This window comes from Cucumis melo, chromosome 5, assembly GCF_025177605.1.
Source record: "Cucumis melo cultivar AY chromosome 5, USDA_Cmelo_AY_1.0, whole genome shotgun sequence".
Classification (NCBI taxonomy): domain Eukaryota; kingdom Viridiplantae; phylum Streptophyta; class Magnoliopsida; order Cucurbitales; family Cucurbitaceae; genus Cucumis; species Cucumis melo.
In genome coordinates, this window is record NC_066861.1 from 18,210,066 (window position 1) to 18,227,890 (window position 17,825).

Here is a 17,825-nt window from a genome sequence, read left to right on the forward strand (position 1 = left end):
TGAAACGGGCATCTCTATCAGAAACAATCGACACTGGCACTCCATGTAATCTCACTATCTCCGACATGTACAGCTGTGCCCACTTACTAGCAGTATAGGTGGATTTACCCGGAACGAAGTGCGCTGATTTGGTAAGCCTGTCCACCACAACCCAAATCACTGTAAAACCCCTCAGAGTTCTCGGCAGACCTGTAATGAAATCCATGGACACATTTTCCCACTTCCATTCCGGTATGCTCAAGGGTTGTAATAAACCCGCTGGTTTCTGCGTTGGTGCCTTAACCTGCTGACACACCAAGCATCTACTAACAAATTCTGCTACCTCCCTCTTCATGTTACGCCACCAATAAACCCGCTTCAGGTCCTGATACATCTTCGTACTACCTGGGTGCATGGAAAATGGGGAACTGTGGGCCTCAGATAATAATTCTGTCTTAACCGCACTATCTGACGGCACACAGAGGCGTCTCTCAAACAAAAGTCCACCATCAGAGGATATGGAGAACTCAACCGCCTGCCCTGCCTCTGCTAGGCCACGTTTCTCAACAAAATAAGGATCGTTACTCTGAGCATCAATGATCCTTTGTCTCAAAGTTGGCTGGACCATCAACTGGGCTAACTGTATAGTGACTGCCCCCACTGACACTGCAATCTCAGCCCGCTCAAGATCTCGATGCAATGGGGCCTGTCGGGTAATAAGTGCTGCTGAATGTGATACCTTTCTACTAAGAGCATCAGCTACCACATTTGCCTTGCCTGGATGATACAGTATCTCACAATCGTAATCCTTCACTAACTCAAGCCATCTTCGCTGTCTCATATTCAATTCCTTCTGAGTAAAGAAGTACTTCAAGCTCTTATGATCCGTGAAGATCTGTATCTTTTCACCATATAAGTAATGCCTCCATATTTTTAAAGCAAAAACCACTGCTGCCAACTCTAAATCATGTGTAGGGTAGTTCTGCTCATGACTCTTCAACTGACGAGAAGCATAAGCGACCACCTTACCTTGTTGCATCAAAACACAACCCAAACCCTTCTTGGAAGCATCACTATAAATCACAAAACTGCCAGAACCATCAGGTACAGTAAGAACCGGTGCGGTAACTAGCTTCTGTTTAAGGTTCTGGAAACTGTCCTCACATGCCTTGCTCCAAACAAAAGGAGCTCCCTTCCTGGTCAACTGAGTAAGAGGAGTAGCTATAAGAGAAAAGTTCTCCACAAACCATCGATAATAACCTGCTAAACCCAGAAAGCTACGAACCTCACTGACTGTGGAAGGTCGGGTCCAACCAGTGACTGCCTCTATCTTAGCTGGATCCACAGAGACTCCAGCCTTAGAAACCATGTGGCCCAGAAAGGACACCTGCTTCAGCCAAAACTCGCATTTCGAGAACTTTGCATACAACTTATTATCCCGGAGTGTTTGCAAAACTATACGTAAATGCTCTTCATGTTCGGCCTCCGTCTTGGAGTATATCAAGATATCGTCAATAAACACGATCCCAAAAGTATCTAGGAACTCCCTAAACACTCTGTTCATCAAGTCCATAAACACTGCCGGAGCATTCGTCAAACCAAAAGACATCACAATAAACTCGTAGTGTCCATATCTAGAACGAAATGCTGTCTTCGGTACATCACCATCCTTAATCCTCAGCTGATGGTATCCCGATCGAAGATCAATCTTAGAGAACACTGTGGCTCCCTGTAACTGGTCAAATAGATCGTCGATCCTGGGAAAGGGATATCTGTTCTTTACGGTTACCTTGTTCAACTCCCTATAGTCAATGCATAGACGCATCGACCCATCCTTCTTCTTAACAAATAAAACTGGCGCACCCCAAGGTGACACGCTCGGTCGAATGAATCCCTTATCAAGCAATTATTGCAACTGCACCTTCAGTTCTTTCAGCTCTGCGGGGGCCATTCTGTAAGGGGCTCTGGATATAGGAACCGTGCCCGGCTCCAACTCTATGGCGAACTCAACCTCTCTGTGAGGAGGTAACCCTGGAAGTTCTTCAGGGAAGACATCCGGATAGTCCCTCACCACCGGTTCTGATGACAGGGATACCTCGACCTCTCTAGTATCCACCACGCTCGCTAAGATACCCCAAGTACCCTGACTGAGCAGTTTACTGGCCCTGATGGCTGAGATTACCTGAGGCAACGACCTTGACCCTTCTCCCTTAAATTTAAAACTGGTCATCGAGGGAGGGTTAAACGTTATCTCCTTACGGGAACAATCTATGCTGGCGTGGTTAGCGGCCAACCAATCCATACCCAAGATTACATCAAAGTCGAGCATATCCAGGACTAACAGCGTTACTTCAATCACATGGCCTGCTATCTCAATCTGGCATGCTTTCACCTTTTCCTTCGACAACATACACTCCCCGGAAGGAGTAGATACTGATAGAACATGGTGTAAGGGCTCTACCTCTAAGCGGGCATGCAACAGAAATGCGGAAGAGATAAAAGAATGTGACGATCCCGAATCAAACAAAACTAAGGCGTAATGCCCCAATACTGGAAGCGTACCTATCACCACCGTGCCTGCCCTCTAAGCCTCAGTCTTGTTGGTAGCAAAGACCCTACCCTGGTGTGGAGCACTTGCTCCCTGATTCTGCGCGTTCCCCGTAAGTCTCAACGGGCATCTATCAGCTGTATGACCCTCTTGCCTACACTTAAAGCAAGTCCTGGTCCCGAATAAGCAACGACCCAGATGGTGCTTTCCACAAGTGGTACACAAAGGCGTCCCTCTGGCAGCTTCCCCTGCCTCAAAAGGTTTCTGCTGGAAGCGGCGAAACTCACCACCTGATCTGAAGTTTCGCTGTGGCACTGGAACAGGCTGCTGCTCAGCCTTCCTCTTCTGTCCCGATGTTGAACCTCTACCAGCGGTCTTAGACGAGTTAGCCCTCTTCTGTAAACTGAGATCCACTGCCAGACGCAGTGCATCGGCATGAGTAGCGGGTCGGAAAGCTCGGACCAAACCCTGAATGTCCAGTCGGAGGCCTCTTACAAACTTATCAGCTCTGGCCACCTCGGTCGCTATCATCTCAGGAGCGAAGCGGGATAACATGTCAAACTCCGCATCATACTGCTCCACTGTCATGTCACCCTGCTCTAAGTTCAGGAACTCCTGCCGCTTGGCATCTCTCAAACTAGCAGAGAAGAATTTCGCATAGAAACTCTCCTTGAACTGTTGCCACGTGATCTGGCTCACATCACCACCTAGCATTCTCTCTGTAGTCTCCCACCATGCAGTACCTCTGTCTGTCAACATGAAAACAGCACACTGAACTTTCTGATCCTCAGGGCACTTCATGTATCGGAATATGGTCTCCAAAGACGATAACCACAGCTGAGCCCTGGTGGGGTCCTCCAAAGACCCATTGAATGTCGTGGGATTATACTTCCTGAAATCCCTCAGGTGCTTAGCCTCTGCTGACAACTGATCCGGCACAACTTGGGGCGCAACTGGTACTAGAGCAGGAGCTGGTGCTGGAGCTGGCGGGGCAGGCTGCTGCTGCTCCCGCATCTGCATAATCAAATCTCTAAACCTCTGCTCCATGGCAGCTAGATTCGCATGAGTAACTGGCGCAGCCGGGTCAGTGGCTTGGGCTACAGGCTGCACCTCAGGCTGAACACGTCCTGCTCCCCTTCCTCGGCCTCCTCGGCCACCCCTACGTGCACCTCTCCTTGGCGGCATTTCTCTAACAACCACCAATGATCCCTTTAGTCATAAATGGTAATTAACTTCGCAGTTCAACTTAGGTAAGGTAATGCATATAGAGTTATACATATAATTTCATGAGAGCGTACCTGACGAGTGGCAAGGATCGTTTTAGCCATAAGGACACAAAACACAGACTTACATTATAAGTCAGTCTACAGAACCTAAACTTAGGCTCTGATACCAACTGTAACGACCCAACTTTCCGGACTAAGCTGAGGTCACTACTCAGTACTAAGACTCGACCACACAACACAAAAATTTATAACAGACCGGTTACGATTTCTTAAAACATTAGAAATATTACAAAAACAATATTGGGCCCTATTTTAAATCACAGTCATAAAAGTTCAAATAAAAACTCAGGTCATCAACTCAAAATCACAAAGGTAAATATTCTAACAAAATACATCAGCGGAAGCAATAAGAAAATCAGACGCGTCCATATGGCCTTCACGCATCCTTCCTGCCCCTCGTTGGTCTGCCTCTCGCTGTGCCCTTACCTGAAAAGTTTAAGAAGGGAAAAGGGTGAGTATAAACATACCCAGTAAGGGACCCACTACTGGGCCCGTTAGGGAACAACAGTTAACTTCCTATTCAGGGGTACCCTACATAACAGTCTAGTGGTTCCGTGGAACACACACATCAGTTTAGTGCTCCCGAAGGACGCACATATCAGTCTAGTGCTCCCGAAGGATGCACATATCAGTCTAGTGCTCCCGAAGGATGCACATATCAGTCTAGTGCTCCCGAAGGATGCACAAATCAGTCTAGTGCTCCCGAAGGATGCACATATCAGTCTAGTGCTCCCGCAGGATGCACATATCCGTAAGGTACACTACCCCATAGATGAAGCTAACCGTTACCCCTCAGTCCATACTAAACCGTCTACCACAGTCATACCCCATCAACACTCATATTACAATTTCGCCATAGGCCTTGCCAGTAAAATAGTATAGGTTTAACGACTACACCCTCAGTTGCTATACGCGTTTCCAATTCGCACACCGTTATGGTAACCCCTAGACCCAATCAACTAATCAATCAAAATCGGACTCACTGTCCTTCCCCGTCCAAACTCCATGATCAATGTCCAGACCAATGACTACGACGTACCTAACTGTAACTTCAAGGTCCATCGACATACAATTCCAAAACAACGTAGCCCATTAACATAACCACACTATACCGAACATCCAGCATCGGGGTCCACTAGCAAGTAACTTCTTATACCCGATAGCACACAAGCTACAACTAGCGGTCGCGTTACCTTTACATCAGACAAGAGTATAATAACAATGCTTAAAAGTCAAACTCACATATATTTATTCGGTACAGTTACTAACGTGTAATCCCCTATGGATTACTACGTTTCCAGCCTCGACCCGAGGTCCAGTAGTAGGAAAAACCCTTACCTGATACTCGGTTATGCCCCTCGATCGAGTCCACGCTCAACGGATCCACCTAAACGAAAACACGAAGGTTTTAATCGATGATACTAATAGAAGTCATTTTAAATGGTCCTAAGCAACATCCGTTGACTTACCCAAGGAAAAGGAGAGCTATCTCCAAACAAGCCTGCTGCGGATCCCGAGAACTTAAACGTCAACTCCTTAATACCTTCAAGGGAGAAAAGGTTGGACCAAATCTTATTCCAATATTCAAATTCGAAACGGACGTAGCAACATTAGGAGGTTCATCGAAGACTCACCGTGACCCGACGTAGAGGGAGGAAGGCTTAGGTGGCTCGGTGAACAGGGAGCTCGGCTTGGCTTGGAGGTGTTTGGCTCGGCTCGGCTTGGCTCGTGGCTTGGGTTGGCCAGCTCGCAGCTTGGCTCGGCTCGGTCCTCGGCTCGGCTCGGCTCGGCTCGGTCCTCGGCTTGGCTCGATCCTCGGCTCGGCTCGGCTCGGTCCTTGGCTTGGCTCGGTTCGGTCCTCAACTCGGCTTGGCTCGGTCCTCGGCTCGGCTCGGCTCGGTCCTCGGCTCGGCTCGGCTCGGTCCTCAGCTCGGTTTTTGGCTCGGCTCGCGGCTCGGTTCAATTCGGCTCGCGGCTCGGCTCGCGGCTCGCCTCAACTCGGATTCGTGGCTCGGGTCGGCTTCACTTTGCGGCTCGGTGTATTCCTTCCTTCTTCCGGCAACGACGGCGCTCCCCTCGGTGTTCTGTCTGCGTCGGGAACACGAGATGAGAAGGGAGAGGCCGCCGGCGGTGGCAGAAACGAAGAGAGAGGGAGACGTCGGCTGTATATGGACGGCAGATGGCGCAACGCGCGGATGGTGGCTGCGGCGAACGACCGGTGAAGCTAAGAACGCCGACGAAGATGGAGACGGGGATAGAGGACGGAGACGGAAAGGATGGGGACGCGCGCGAACGGAAGGAAAAAGAAAAGAAGACAGCGGCGACGGAGATGAAGGAAGAAGAAGAAGAAGGAGAAATCGAAAGAGAAGGGAGGGGCGGCGGCGCAAGGAAGAGAAAACGAAAATGGATTGAGGGGGGGGGGGGGGGGTAGCCGCGCGCGCCTTAGGGTTTTTTTTTAAAAAATTATTTTATATATATATATATATTAAATTAAATAATAATAATAATAATAATATAATTAATATAACATTAATTAATAATAATGTAATAATAATATTAAATAATAATAATAATAATATTAAATAATAATAATAATAACAATAATAAATTATAATAATAATAATATAATTAATATCATATTATTATTATAGCAATTTACAAAACATTAAATTCAAAAAAAAAAATTCGTATCCCCCCAAAAAGATAAAATTTACCTCGAAAATTCGGGGCGTTACAATTGGATCTACTTTTTTTTCTTTATTTAGAAACTGAACACATAGGGCTTGATTTGGGTCGTTAGAGATGCTCAAGTTCTAAGGTCTAGTATGGATGAACCACTTGTGTAGGATTACTAGGCTCGACCTTAGCCACGACAGAGGTCAAGGTGGGCCAATAGGTCGCAAAGGCCTGATTGGCCTCTACCTAAACCTTCCTAGCCAAGGTAGTCCAATTGGGTTCTTATCTTACTGTCTTTTCTCCTTATTTGTTAGGAACTCTTCCAAACCTGCTTTGTGCCACTATTGGATCCATTCTTCAAGATTAGGTAACTCTCTTGAATTGACTTTTGTCTTTATCTTTTTACTAGTCCAAAAGTATTCATCACATTAGTCTTCTACTGAATGTTGGGATTTTAGGCTAATTTGTTAAGGATTGAGTGCTAAGATCCTAATTTGGTAGTATACTTCTCGTTGTTTTTGTTGGGTTTCATGTCCTAAAACTTATAGATAGTAAATGTAACGTTATTGATAAAATGTTGTTTTCATTGTTTGAATAAGAGTTGATGAATTTTTTGTATCCATTTTGTATTAATAATCCTAAATTCAAAAAATTAACATCCTAGGCATTCTTGAATCTTGAATAACTCGAGGTTAATTATTTAAGATGCAATTTAAAAGGTTTATGGTGCAAAAGTAAGATTGTGTACTTTATCATGATAACACTATGGATACTTCCCACTTTATTTGATATAAGTACAATGATCCAATGCATTCACGTAAGTGACATGCGAGTGAAGATATCTTATACAATGAGTTTGTATAAGACTGGACCACAAAATACTAATCACTAGATGTAACTTGGTTGACTATTTAGGTTTTTGTTTCAATAGGATGACTTAGGCAATTTAGTCTTACTCCTGAGTATATTATGGACTCCTATTCACGAAGGATTATCCTCTGATTTATATGGATGAGAGTGGCTAGTTTGTCAACTCAATAAGCCTACCATTTTATGGACAAGATCAAGTGAAGAGTTGGAAACATAATAATACCATATAAAATTCCCTCATTTTCGTCTTTAGGGTAAGTAGATGAATTTGGAACTCGAACAAATAGCTCTACCCTCTCACTGGCCTAAAAGGGACTTATTTTAATGGTTGGACCATAAACTTGTTGTTCATTAGAGAAGCATTGGTATTTAAGGATTTTGAAGTAATCCAACGGTAAAACGATAATTTGATTCAACTGGGACTCAACTAGTGTTACGAACACTTGGGAATGACTAATTTGCTGTTACTAGTCTATATCCATGGACGCAAAAATATATATGCAGTGAAAAGAGTGTAGTGAGTCTTTAATAGAGTGTACTCACACTTAATAAATATTAATTATGTGGTTAATGATTTTAGCCAACTAATATCATACCGTTGGAATTTCTGATATGTAGATCTATCACTACAAGAAATCGGACTTTTTCCGACGTCAAAAAAGACGTCGGCATAAAAGACGTCGGGAATAGAGGTTCTCCCGATGCATAAAGTAAGACGTCGGGAGAAAAAGCTATTCTCGATGCATAAAGTAAGACGTCGGGAATAAGAGGTTTTCTCAATGCATAATTCATGCGTCGGGCACAAGACGTCGAGAAATAAGAGGTATTCCCGATGCCGTAAGTAATGCGTCGGGACAAGCCTCACGTGGGAAATAAGGGGTATTCCCAAGGCCTAGGTTTTCCCGATGTCGTAAGTAGTGCGTCGGGAAAGGTCTCACGTGGGAAATAAGGGGTATTTCCAAGGCCTAGGTTTTCCCGACGCCGTAAGTAGTGCGTCGGGAAAGGTCTAGGTTTTCCCGACACCATATGTAGTGCGTCAGGAAAGGTCTAGGTTTTCCCGATGTCGTATGTAGTGCATCGAGAAAGGTCCAGGTTTTCCCGACGTCGTAAGTAGTGCGTCGAGAGATCCCCTGCTTATTTATTTCGTTTCTGTTTTACACAGAACTGAAAACGAAAGGGAAAGGGTTCAGAGAAGAGAGAAACATTCATCACTGTCCGTAGCTCGCCGCCGTCCCTTCCATCTTCGTTGTCGTCCATCGCCGCGACTGTAACTTCAGCTTCAGCCTTCCTCCGTCCATAGCTCCCCGCCAACCTTCTCTTTGCTATCTTTAAAGTTCTTCTCTCTCCATTCTTACTTTTTCAGGATCCCGTTTGTCACCCTGTAGCTAAGTCAGTCAATGACTTTCAAAACAAATATATCTTAAATGAATATTTTTTTTATTGAAACAACTTGCATTGAATGAATATGTATGCGTTTGTGCATCATAGGGTTGGCCTAACATTGAACAAACAAGAAAAATCTCAAGTTTAACGAACCTTTTCAAGTACTTTTCTCGAGCTTTCAGTATAGTGTCGGCAAAACGGTTCCTTAACAAAGCTCCACGGTAAAACCTGTCGAGGGAGGCTTTCCCGATGCAGTACATGGCATCGGAAAAGCAGACGAGGCTTTCCCGACGTCGTGGATTTTATCGGGAAAGACGGCGTCGGGAGAGGCGTTCCCGACGCGTGACCAACACAGCATCGGGAAAGCCTATCCTGACTCACTTCCGCCGACGTTTGTCCCGACGTCGAGCACCGCGTCGGGAGATCCTTTTTCGACATATTTTTCACTTCCCTCGATGTTTTTCGACGTTGGGAAAATCCCAATTTCTTGTAGTGTATTGAAATTTTCAAATTCACCTAGGAAAATAATATAATGTATGGTGAATCTGAATGAACTTCTTCTTCATGATCATTTACATTGGACTACCCGATCGCTTACCATGACCAACACGACCGCTTACCATGACCACGACTGTTTACCATGATCAACATGATCATTTAGCATGGTCAACACATGATCTTTTACCATAGTCAACACGCTCGTTTAAAGTATATTATTTCACTACAGAATTGTCAATCCTTGAATTGTGATTAGATTATATTATATGATCATGTATGTCTGAAGCTTTCTCGTCGAGATTGTGCCGCCATGGAAAAGTTACTCCACCAGCTTCATAAGACTCTGGAATCTGCCTCAGATGTCGCCACTGTCAAATGCAAGGGCCCACATGCTGTTGCAACCCTCTGTTTATGAACAACTATCAAATCCTTCTTTGCACGCACCACTGTCGTTTGAGCCTTTACAACAGCCATATTTCTAGGGTATCGAGTTTGACCAAGTCCCATAGCAGATCGGGGGTTGAAGTTGGCGAGTCTTCAAAGCATTCTAAACCAACCGACTTGCCGATGTATTCCAAAAACCCGATAATGTTGTTCCCTAATTTTCTTTCAAATTATATTATGACTCCTTGGGATCATCTATAGAAAATTTTCCAGGGGAGAAATTAAATTGCTAAAGTTATTTTTTGTTGTCCCCAATCAATCAAGATGTTCTTCGAAGGTCGCAACCAGTTCAGGTTTTCGTCATAAAAGACTGTCCATCCCCCTCCAGGTGATGCCTTGAAAAGACTTTGGAAAGTGGAAGACTCACTAATTCGATCTATGTTGTTTAATAGCATGGAACCATATATCGGGAAGCCTCTACTGTACACAACTACTGCAAAATATTTGTGGGATATAATTTAGACACTGTACTCGAAGTGTCAAAATGCTTCTTGATTGTATATACTAAGAAAACAGGTCCATAATTGCAAACAAGGGACCCTAAACGTGACTTCCTACTTCAATAAGCTCTCCTTTCTATGACAAGAGATGGATTTGTGTAGGGAGATAGTTTGGGACACACCAAATTAAATGACGTATACAATATGCTAAACTTGAGGAGGTTGATCGTATTTATAATTTTCTTATAGAGCTTAATCCCAAATTTAATACTGTTTGTGGTTGTATACTTGGACAGAGACCACTTCTTTCTTCAATAGAAATGTGCTTTGAAGTCCATCTTGAAGAAAACCATACAAATATCATGGGTATACTGACTACCTCTGCTACTAAATCTACTACCTTTAATGCTCGATCCTCAACACATGATCATGAGAAGAATAGTCAAAAATCAATTTTTGTATCTGAGCACTGCAAGAAACAGTGGCACACCAAGGATCGGTGTTGGAAACTCCATGGTCGTCCCCCAAGTGGTAAGAAATAGTGCTTGGATTTTGAACCCGAGGGCTATAAATCATTTGACAAGTTCTTTAAAGCACTTTATTTCTTATACCCCTCGTGCAGTTAATGAGAAAATCTAGATAGTAGATAGCTCTTTAGTCCCGATTGCTGGGAAAGGAAAAATAGTTCCTTTTGATGGAATCTCTCTAGAAAATATTTTGCATGTGCCTAATATTTCTTACAATTTGTTATCTATCAAAAAGTCACTTGTGAGCTGCAATGTCAAGCTACCTTCTTACCTGAATCTATTTGTTTTCAGGACTTGAGCTCGGGGAAGACAATTGGCATTACCTGACATAGTAGGGGACTTTACATCCTTGACGATGATACCTCTAATAGTAGTATCTCTAGGTAGAGGTGTAAATAGATTGGGTTGGGGGACATTCCCAATCCAACCCATACTTTCGGGTTCGTTGGGTTGGCAACCCAAATAGTATTCTCAATCCAACTAAACCCAACCCTTAAAATATGGATTGGGTTGGGTTGGATTGTTGGGTTGCCCCCTATTAAATTTCTAAAAGAAAAAAGAATAGGGAGAAGGATAAAATTTTTAGGATAAATTTTCCATCCCTATGTATCAACCAACCTTTTCTTTTACCTCATTTTCCAAATTATTGCCTCTTTCTCAAAACCCTTAATTTGACATCAAACCCCATCTAACTTTTCCTTTTTTTTTTAAACTCAAAACCCAAAAAACTACTAAAAATGCAAATTTAGTAACTTTTATATGCAGAAAAAATTCTCAAAATAAATAATCACTAATATGAACTTGAAGTTCGAGAGGTAAACTAAGAGAACGTTGGAGGAGACGGTGAAATGAAAAGGAGAAGCTGAGACGAGAAGAAAAGAGTAACACTAGTGACTGTGGGATGGTAACACATTGATGGAGAATTCAACAAGAGGAGGAGAAGCATACACCTACTCTAACGTTGACAGACGAGAGGATAAGAAGCCAACAAGAGAGAAAATCAGATATGGTAACGCAGACGCAGAGAGAGACGTCAGCAGCATGAAATAGTGAATACTAAATAGGGAGAGACTGACTTAAAGTTATTTTTACTAAATAAATAATAAAAATATATATGATATATATATATATATATATATATATATATATATATATTCATTAATTCAGGTTGGGTTGGGTTGAATCAAGATTTTTAACCCCAAACCCGAACCCGACCCGACCCAAAAAAATAAAATCTTTTAACCCAACCCAACCCTTATAATATAGGTTGGGTAGTCTAGGTTGTCAGGTTATTTAGGTTATTCTTACACCCCTATCTCTTGGACTAGTTTACTATCTTCTTATTTTAGCACTTCTGAACATGATTGTATGGTTTGACATTTTATTGAGCCACCTAAAATTTAATTATATGAAATATTTGTTTCCCCATTTTGTAAAATTGGTTTCTCCTCTATCTTGTGATGTATGTATTCGGACAAAACAACATTGAGTTTCCTTTCCTTTACAGTCATATAAACCTACACAATCATTCACCCTTATTCATAGTGACATTTAGTTAGGGTCCATCCAATGTCACAACCTTCTTTGGGAAATAGTGGTTTGTAACTTTCATTGATAATCATACCTGTCTTACCTTGGTCTTCCTTATCACAGATTAATCTGAGGTTTCTTCTGTTTTTCAAAACTTCTATCACACCATTGAAACATAATTCAATACAAAAATTGCAATTCTTCATAGTGATGATGGGAAAAAAATTCCAAAACCATAATCTTAGTGAGTTCTTAGACTCAAAGGGGATTGTTCACCAAAGCTTGTGTGACTACACTTCTCAACAAAATGGGGTGACCGAGCACAAAAACTATCATCTTCTGAAAGTGGCTCATTCTCTTATGCTATCCATTTCCATTCCTTCATACATGTAGGGAGATGTTATTCTTACAGTAGCTTATTTAATCAATCGAATGTCTTCTCGTGTCCTTCATCTTTAGACTCCTTTAATCAATCGAATTTCTGAGGTTCCCCTTTGTGTGTTTGGCTGTACCGCATATGTCTATAATTCCAGTCCTACATCAAACTAAATTTAACTCAAGGGCTCAAACATACATGTTTGTTGGGTATCCCCTTTATCAGCACGATTATAAATGCTTTCATTTATCTTCTAGGAAATACTTTATCAATATGGATGTTACTTTCTGTGAGAATCGATCCCTCTTTCCCGTTAGCCATCTTTAGGAGGAGAGTGTGGGTAAGGAGTCTAACTATACCTTAGAGTTTGTCAAACCTACTCCTTGTACAATGTTTGACTCTAATCCTCATGCCACAGCTTACCCACAAACCAAGTTTCCTGGAAAACGTATTATAGGAGAAATCTCATAAAGGAAATTGAGTCCCCTACTAGTCATCTAGCTCCATTCCAAGACCCTAAACCTCCTTGAGATCAAGGTATGGAAAACTCTACTAAACCTTGTACTAATAACAAAAGGAGAAAGAATGACAGGTCTGATGTGGTTGTTCTTAAAAATGTGGAAGAAAATGATAGTAGTGATAAGACTGAGATTAGAGCAAAAACTAGTAATAATGAAGCTAGATAGAGTTATGTAGGAAAACTTGATGAGTATGATCCCTCTTTGGATATTCCCATTGCACTGAGAAAAGGTACTAAGTCTTGTACAAAATATCTCATTTGTAACTATATGTCCTATGATAATCTCTCTCCAAAGTTTAGAGCTTTTACAACAAGTCTTGATTCTACTATAATACCAAAAAATATCTACACTACTTTAGAGTGTCCTGAATGGAAGAATGTTGCCTTGAAAAAGATGAAGGCTTTTGAAAAGAATAAAACTTGGGAGATTTGCGCTCTACCCAAGGGACATAAAACTGTAGGATGCAAATGGGTGTTCTCTCTCAAATACATAGTAGGTGGTATTCTTGATAGACACAAGGCAAGGTTAGTTGCAAAGGAATTTACTCAAACCTATGGTATTGACTATTCAAAAACGTTTTCTCCAGTTGCTAAATTGAATACTGTTAGAGTCCTGTTGTCCATTGCTGTGAACAAAGATTAACCTTTATACCAACTAGATGTTAAGAATGCTTTTCTGAATGGAGACCTTATGAAGGAAGTTTACATGAGCCCCTTGCCTGGATTTGAAGCCCAATTTAGTCAGCACGTATGTAAACTCCAAAAATCTTTATATGGTCCGAAACAGTCATCAAGAGCATGATTTTATAGGTTCACTAAATTTGTTAAGTCATAGGGTATAGTTAGGGACATTTTGATCATACTTTATTTACAAAGGTTTCCAAGACTAGAAAGATTGCAGTTCTAATAGTGTATGTTGATGACATTGTGTTAATTTGGAGATGATCAGACAGAATTCAGTCGATTAAACCCGATATTTTCTTGGTTTAATTTCTTTAAATGTGGAAAGAAAAAAAAAGAAAAAGAAAATGGAAATTAAGTGTAAATATATATATATATATATATATATATATATATTTATATATTAAATATTTTTATTAAATAAAGTAAAGAAAAGAAAGAAAAGAAAGGATAAAAAGAAGAAAAGGAGAAGAAAATTTCATTTTTTCTTTTCTTCTTCTTCTTCTCTTCCCTTCACCGCCAAGATTTTGAAGACATCCAAGTTCCATTTTTTTTTCTTTTTCCTTCTTTAATTTGCAGAGAACTTCTAAGAGAGAGTTTGGAAGAAGAAGAGAAATTTTACTAGAATTTTTAGGTTGAAGAAGAGGAGGAGAACTCAAGCAAAGTGTATCAATGGCTGAATTTTAGTTCATTCTGCACATCACTGGTTTTTAATTCGGTTTGAACTCTTCAAAAGGAATTAAGAGGTGAGATTTACATTTACTGAAAGTTAACTCATTTTTAAACAAACTTTATGAAGAACGTTGGAGCAAATTCGGATATTCATTTGGTGCTTTTTGATGAAGAAAACAGGGCAGTTGGTTTTCGCTCGAAATCAGGAGGTCTCTGGTTTTTCTTGTATTTCAGAGTGTATCGGTGGAGTTAGAATCTCTATTTGGTATGGTTGGAAAGCTTATTCAATTTACTACAACTTTTATGAAGAAATTGTAAACCAAAAACGACTAAAAATCAGTTAAATTGTAGGGAAACGTTAAAGAGGTCGTGTGCGCGCGATTCTGAAAGTGGTTCTGTTTTGAGGGTTATATGTGTTTATGCACGAGGAATCAGATTTATATGTCTTCAGGTAAGTTTTAGAGGATCTCAAAATGAAGATTTTGAAATAAAGAACACTCATTTTGGTTAAGTATCGAGAAAGTTATAGTCCTTTGAATTTTTTGTTAGAAATCTGGAAATTTTAGAGAATTGTTGAAATAGGATTTTATTTCTTAAGCTTTGTTTTCGTGAGCGTCATCTTTGGTGCGACATGTTATGTATATCTTTAGGAAACCAGAATGTTTAGAGTTTTAATACTCGGTTGGGTTGTTGGCAGGCCGAGAAGAATTAAACCGAGCTTATAGACCAAGGATCTAGCCCAAGATTGTGAGTGACAAAACCAACTTTGAAATATTTTCCATAATTGTTATTATGATTGAATGCGATAAATGTTTATTTACGAAGCCATGAAAAGTATTTGAATTTCATGACTATTTTCAAGTGTACATTTGGAGACTAGATTTCTTAAAGAAATTTATGCTAGCACGTAGATATTAAATGTTTGGAAAGTATTTAAGCCACAATATTTTAAGCAAAGCATGAATTAGTATGAAGTTTTGTTTTAAGAACTACAATTTTCCACGAAAGAGCTGAGTAAAGTTCGAGCTTTGTGTAAAATTTATAAGCAGGCATGTTTTAATATTTAAAGATGATTTATGAAATTTTCATTAACTACATGACTGAGATCTTGAGCCTGAGGCTAGAGATTACCGTGTGCACACTGGTTAGATTCCGTTGTTGACGTTGAGTGTACTCCGTAACAACGATGCTGTCGTGAGTGCTGGGCGGGCCCCACTACGACAAAGATGATGGGAGTGCTGGGCGGGCCCCACTACATCGTAGTGCTTGTAAACATTGTTGTACTAGGTGTACCCTACACAACGTAGATTCGTCATGTTAGTTAAAATGCTTCGATATACTTGATATGCCTTTCTAGATTTCAATGATGAACATGCTGAGTATTCAAGGAAGCTATTCTTACTACTACACATTTACATTTGCGACTTGTATAAACAGATTTATATGTGTAAAGTTTTCACGTGCTCTTATCTTTAAATTCATAGTTTTAAACTGAGTCACTCACTGAGCTTCATAGCTCACCCTTTCCAAAATGTTTTACCCATTTTTCAGGTAGAGATCGACTTCCCGGTGCCTGATAGACTGCCTTAGTCTGCGGAAGCTTCATTATCGATTGCCAGTACGTGTTTTGAGTTGGGCATAGAGTCTGTTGTGTTGTGGTGTATATACACCCTTGTATGTTATAGATACTCCACAGTTTGTATAAGCTTTAGAAGCTGTAGTTGTGTAAATTTTGTTGGTTATATTTTGATTAAGGTGTCTTTAGGTTTACTCGTGAAATCGGTAAATTTTGAGGTACACTTCATGTATGTGTTTGACTAGCTGTGTTTGACTAGCCTAGGATCCGATGTGTTTTGTGGCATGTACAATAGTTTATATACTAGATTGGCAAGTTCATCACATGAAAGTTTTAAGCAGGGTCGACAGATACAGGTACAGAAAAGCGTTGTTCGTCGGCTTCACGCCATCTTTCGGTCTAAGGTAGCAGGTAGTCCGGGAGGGGGTGTGACATAGCAGCTTGCGAAGCAGCAAAGGAAGCAGTATGGCTAAGGAAATTCTTGACAGATCTGGAAATTGTTCCAAATATGCATATGCCAATCACTTTATACTATGACAATAGTGGTGCAGTTGCAAATTCACGAGAACTTAGAAGCCATAAACAGGAAAAGCATATCGAACGTAAATACCATCTTATTAGGAAAATTGGACATCGTGGTGACGTTGTAGTGACCCAAATTTCTTCTAAGCAAAACATTGCTGATCCTTTTACAAAAGCCTTCACGACTAAAGTGTTTGAGGGTCACCTATAGAATTTAGGTTTACGATGTTTGTAAACTAAGACAAGTGGGAGACTTATTGGACATATGCCCTATTTATTATATTCGTATGTTTATTGTACTCATATGTATTATTCTCTCTAATGGTTAAATTCAAACAATTTTATCCGACTAGGAGTTCTAGTATAAGTGGGAGTTTGTTAAAATTTATATCCTAAAACTCGTAGTTTGTAATCATATTCTATTCAATAAAGTCGTTATTGAGAAATTGAATACTATAATCTTAGATGCAATAAACTAAGATCCCAAGGCTATTTTTGAGTAAACTTGAACTTTATGTAGAGACATAAACATGGATTAAGTTCAAGTAAATAGCCTAAATAGTCATTAATATATGAATAAAGGTTGGACGCCTTATTTAGAGATACTATTGATGCGACCCACTTTGTAGTTAATACAAACGATGTAATTCTGAATCGCTCATGTAGAGACATGAAAGTGAGGGCATCCTATGTAAAAGGTTTACATAAGACAGAACCATGAAATAGTCACTTTTATGTTATAACACCGTTTACTATTTAAAACTGACTATCTCGATTATTGATGACCTAGGTAACTTAATCTTAATCCTGAGCTAACTGTGAACTCTATACACACGAGATTATCCTTAGATTTGCATAGGTGAGGACAACTCATTAACGTTGGCCGAATAAGCCTCTAATTTTAGGGGTAAGATTGGGTGGATAGTTGGGAACATAGGATGCAAGACAGAATTCACTCCTACCCGCTTTAAGGATAATAGATAGGTTGTTCCCTTAAGGACTGAATCCAAGTCTTGAACAAAGGGGCCCCACCCTCTCTTTAGCCCGAGAGGGATTCGGTTTATAGGTTGAACCTTAAAACCAATTGTTCAATAGTGGATCAGTGGGACTTAAGGAGAAAGATGTAGCCTTGGGGGTAAAATTATATTTGTTTCGACCCTGCCAAGCTTAGAAAAAACTTGTGAAGGATTAACTTACTAATCATGGTTATATCAAATGGACACAAGTATATTTATAGTAAGGGGAGTGCAACTATGAGACTTTAGTGGAATGACCTGTTAGTTAACAAATATTGATT

General features: G+C 40.7%; 1 long non-coding RNA gene across 3 annotated transcripts; it reads left to right on the forward strand.

The window, feature by feature from the left end:
- The first annotated feature begins 14,189 nt into the window (after positions 1-14,189).
- LOC127149531 (uncharacterized) lies at positions 14,190-16,894 on the forward strand. Of its 3 annotated transcripts, XR_007821252.1 has the most exons (4): positions 14,190-14,504; positions 14,611-14,695; positions 15,128-15,177; positions 15,982-16,894. It is a non-coding gene; the product is annotated as an uncharacterized LOC127149531 (long non-coding RNA). The 3 variants fall into 3 exon arrangements; XR_007821254.1 differs by lacking the exon at positions 15,128-15,177; XR_007821253.1 differs by lacking the exon at positions 14,611-14,695.
- Positions 16,895-17,825: the final 931 nt, after the last annotated feature.